This window comes from Cupressus sempervirens, chromosome 8 (assembly GCF_028749045.1).
Source record: "Cupressus sempervirens isolate cs-2001-9-10 chromosome 8, ASM2874904v1, whole genome shotgun sequence".
NCBI lineage: Eukaryota > Viridiplantae > Streptophyta > Pinopsida > Cupressales > Cupressaceae > Cupressus > Cupressus sempervirens.
The window spans coordinates 172018810-172024320 of record NC_143125.1 but is presented as its reverse complement, the minus strand read 5'-3'; positions in this window follow the sequence as shown (position 1 = coordinate 172024320).

Sequence of the window (5511 nt, the reverse complement as noted above, 5' to 3'; positions counted from 1 at the left end):
GTGATCAAACTAGGAGTAATTTGTTTTACCTAGACATGGAAGATGCTTCTTGTCTCATTGTTCAAACTGATGATGTATGGTTATGGCACAAGAGGCTATGTCATGTAAATTTTGACAATCTGATAAGCATCAGCAAAATGAAGAAAGTCAGAGGTCTACCAAAGTTGAAGAAGCCTAATAACACCATGTGCAAACAATGCCAACTAGGGAAGATGACCAAGTCAACTTTCAAAAGCAAGGCTTATACTTCTGATGAAGTATTAGATCTAGTTCATACTGACTTGTGTGGTCCTATTGAAGTGCAAAGCTACAAAGGTGACAAATACATAATGTTATTTGTAGATGACTATTCAAGGATGATGACAGTCATGTTCCTAAAACAAAAATTAGATGCATTCCAAATGTTCAAATGGTACTTGGCCAGAGTTGAGAAAGAGACTGGAAGAGCCTAAAATGTCTCAGATCTGATAGGGGAGGTGAATTCACATCAAGAGAATTTGAAGAATTCTGCAATGAAAGAGGAATCAAAAGGCAGACATCAGCACCGAGGACTCCACCTCAGGAATGGTATAGCAGAAAGAAGGAATAGATCAATTATTGACTATGCCAGGACCTTAATGATGGAGAAAAATGTTGCACTCAAGTACTAGAGAGAAGCTGTAAGTACTGTAGTCTACACACTCAATAGAGTTCAAGTCAAGAAAGGTACAAATGCCACACCTTTTGAATTATGGTATGGGCATTCTCCTAATGTAAAACATTTTAAAATATTTGGATGCAAATGCTATACATATAAAGAGTCTAGAAATGGAAAGTTTGATGCAAAAAGTGAGGAAGGCAAATTTCTTGGTTATTCTACTAGAAGCAAAGCTTATAAGTGTTTGAATGTTAACACTAACAAAGTAGTAGAAAGCACAAATGTGAAATTTGATGAGCTTGCAAAAGTTCTAAGTGTTGAGAACACCAAGAAAGCAGAAGAATACAAGACCTTTGTATACTTTTATGAAGGTATACGTAATAATGGTGAAGTTGCAACTTAGAATGACAATCAGCAACAAAATCCAGCATCTATCGAGTCACATACAGTGAATGTCGAGCAGCAGACACATTCAGAAGCCGAGTTGTAGAATACAGAGAATGTTCATTTAGATTCTGAGAATAGCCAACATGAAGGAAATGAACAAATTCCTGATGAAAATATGCATGAGGATTTAGATTCTAAAAGAGACAACATGCTAACAAGGAAAGAATCAATATTGGCAAAGTATGTAAGAAGACATCATCCTACAAATCAAATTATTGGAAACAAAGAGGCAGGACCAATGACAAGGAATAGACTCAGAAGTGAGACATGTCTGCTCAGCAAAATGGAACCAAAAATAGTAAGTGAAGCCATAAAATATGATGACTAGTATAATGCAATGAAAGAAGAAATAGAACAAATTGAGAATAACAAGACATGGACCTTAGTCTCAAGACCAGTTGACAAGAATGTTATTGGAACCAAGTGGATGTTTAGAAACAAGTTAAATGAGAATGGTGAAATCACAAGGAACAAGGAAAGACTAGTCTATAAGGGGTATTTACAAGAAGGACTAGGCTATGGAGAAACTTTTTCTCCAGTTGCCAGAATGGAAGGAGTAAGGACTTTACTAGCATATGTAGCCTTCAAAGTATTTAAAGTCTATCAAATGGATGTTAAGTCCACATTTCTGAATGGTATACTTGAAGAGGAAGTCTACATAGAGCAACCAGAAGGATTTGTTGATGAAAATAACAAAAACAAGGTATGCAAATTACACAAGGCTCTATATGGATTAAAGCAAGCACCTAGAGCTTGGTATGAGAGACTTCACAAGTATCTAGTGCAAATAGAATTTGAAAGAACTGATGATAACAACAACATGTACATCAAATCAAAAGAAGGTAAGGATATCCTTGTATCTGAAATCTTTGTGGATGACATAGTTTTTGGAGGAAAGGAAGCACTTTGCAAAAATTTTGCTGACAAAATGAAACATGAGTTTGAGATGTCTATGTTTGGAGAAATCAAGTTCTTTGTTTTATTGCAAGTACATCAGCTAAAACATGGTATATTTGTGACACAATCAAAGTACATCAAAGAGATACTCAAGATGTTTGGATTGGAAGACTCCATACTAGTCAGCACACCAATGGCAATAGGACATAAACTATCCAAAAATGATGAATCGGCTAAAGTCAATCAAACAATGTACAGATCCATGATTGGAAAACTACAATATGTTGTACATAGCAGACTAGACATAGCACTAGCAATTGGAATAGTGGCTATATTCTCTGATAATCCTAAAGAAAATCATCTCATGACAGTAAAAAGGATAATGAGGTATCTCAAAGGAACTGATGATTTTGGCCTATATTACAAAAAGAATGAGAAGTTTGAGCTCAATGTATACACAGATGTAGATTGGGGAGGCAATATTGATGAAAAGAAAAGCACAAGTGGAGGAGCATTATTCTTAGGTGAAAGGCTAGTTACTTGGACTAGCAAGAAACAAACATGCACATCTCAGTCCACTGCAAAAGCAGAATATGTGGCAACAGCGATCAATTGCACAAACATTGTATGGCTTAAACATCTATTGAAAGGAATGAAAGAAGAGGTAACCAAACCTGTGATACTATATTGTGATAATACAAGTGCTATAAACATATCCAAGAATCTAGTAATGCATGCAAAAATCAAGCATATTGAAATCAAGTATCACTATGTCAGAGAATTAGTGGAAGACAAACAAGTGAAGATGGAGTACATTCACACAAAGGAACAAATTGTAGATATCTTCACCAAACCATTTCCCAAGGATCCTTATGAATATCTAAGAGGCAAGTTGGGGGTAATGCCCCTAACTCAAGCAATCTAAAAGAAACAAAGAAGCTACCCTGCATCAATAGGAGTAGATCATTAGAATGATGCAGAGGATGACAACAGGAGTAGAAACTTCAGATCAGTCACAAGCATGGTGACAGAGGGAGAAAACATAAGATGCAAAGTTTACATTTAGCATGTTGAAGATGCTACATCTTTGGCATTTATGTCAAAGAGGGAGATTTATGAGAAACTAATCAATGAAAGGTAAGGATATGGAGATGTATGAGACTAGTAGTAAGGATGTAGCAATCAAGAGAGAGAAGCAGAACAAAGGATTCAGTTTGTATCAGAAAAGAGGGAAATAGAAAATGTATATAATTTTGGTGGTAACTAAGTTGATCAACTCAATCAATTGACCAGTTTGGTTTGCCATCAATACAAAAGAGGGAGATTGTTGGAAATGATTGAAAGGATCATGAATGAAGAATAATAGAACGGGTAAAGAATGTTTTCAATAATTGTTTTTTCATTGATGTCAAACTTGCTACTTGCAGGAATGAAAATTGCTTAAGTGATCCAAATACTATCAATTGGTTGATTGACAAGGAGGAGGCAATCAATAAGATGTAACTAGAGCACCTAGAGAAAGGTTGAAGTTATGATGTTGTAATGAAGTATAAGGATCAACTAAGCCATTGATGAAATAGTGTATTGATGACATACTCTAAGAGGATGGACACACTAAAACACATCAAAGATGTAAGATTTAACTAAGTCATTTGTAAAGCCTAACAAAGTTCATTGGAGAGAGCCGAGCAAGTTCAACTTCAATGTGAGCCGAGTGATTATTTAGGTGTTGAGTAACACAGAATCCTTCAAGTGTCGAGTATCAGAAAAAGGTAATGGATGCCAAGAAAGTTTCTTCAGGTGTCAAACATCAGTAAATACAATAGGAGCTGAGTAACATAGAAGGTGTCAAGCATCAGTAAACCAATGATGTCAAGTTGTTGTATTATTTGTTAAGTCAAAGATTTGCCAAATCAGTAATGATAAGTTTGTTACATTGAAATTTTTGAATTAGTTGGATGATAAGGATGATAAGTAGATGTCACAAAATTTCATGTGAACCATGCAAACCAATTCAAGGCGAATGCTAATGGATTTATCATGAAGTTTCTAGAAGAAGAAATTTGGAGGGAAAACAATATCATTTTCTCAGATCAAATTAAGATTTGAGCGGGAAATGAAGAACAAAACTTCTTTATAAGGATTTACAGGTCAGAGATCAAAAGAGTGCGCAAGGGAGTTGGTCATAAGTGTGGTCATGCGAAGAAGCCAAGAGAAGGCTAGTGTGAAGTGTCAAGAAGAGGATACAGTGAGGTGTAAGAACAGAGCATCAAGACTCTAATTTGATCAAATGACCATAAGAGTGCATTGGCATTACCAGTGGAAGAACTCAAGGAGATAGATCTTGAAGGGTGAACAAGCTATCAGCACTTCATGGAAGAAAAGCCAAGCAAAGAAAAGAACTGAAGAGTGATCTAAAATCTACAAGGATAGGGTTGCAATATTTATCAAGTCAAAACCCTTCTAATACTTTCTTACCATTGTATTAGATATTGAAATCCTACATTGCTAGGTTAGCTTAACAGCTAGGTGGATAAGCCTCAAGAAAAGGATAGAAGATCCCTAGGAGAAGGATAAAGAGATCCTTAGGAGAAGGATAGGAGATCCTTAGGAGGAGGATAGGAGATCCTTAGAGAGGGATAAAAGATTCTTTTGAGAAGGTAACTATAAATCCCATGGACTTGGGTGAGCCTAACAGCTCTATGTAAATCCTTTAATAGGGTGGCATTCTAAGTTGAATGTTCTTAAGTCCTCTAACAAGGCACACTCCTAACAGGGTGTAAAAATCCTTTAACAAGGTCACATCTTATAGTGTGTAAATCCTTTAATAGGGCAGGCCTTTAATAGGGCAGACCATCAGAAGTGGTTGAAATTAATTGCGCAATTATTTTGTGGGTGTCATCCCCACCCCAATTTTACCTTCTTATTCTTGGAGGGTTTCTAGGTCACCAAAATCCTTTGTGTTATGGTTGATGCATGTTTACTTTTCATGATTATTTAATGTTTAATTGCATGCATGATAAGAAAGTAAAAGGAATAGTACTTTTGATTCACTCTCATTTTATTAGAAAGTTTGGATTGGACATTATTGGACCTTGAATAACTAATTCACACCCCCCCCCCCCCCCCCCATCTCAGTTATTCTAAAGAATTCTAACACCAATACTTGCAAATTCGATCCATCACTCCATTAGGTGTCTCCTCCACTATTCTAGGGCCTACTTGGTTGAGACTAACCTGCCACAATCAAAGGAATCTGAGGCTATCCATGTTGCATGCAATATTTGCAATTAGTGTAAATGTTGTTATGACAACATTCTTACAACACTAGGAAACTTTGATAGATGCCTTAATCCTATATTCTAGGATTCTTATCCTCACATATTTCAAGGATCCAAGATCATTCATGATCATCATATTGATTTAACAACCATTAACCATTCTTGAGCCTAAGGCATATTAATGACTCAATCTCCCTAACTCCTAGCATTATAAATAACAACTATCATAGGCTATTTATGTGACCTTAG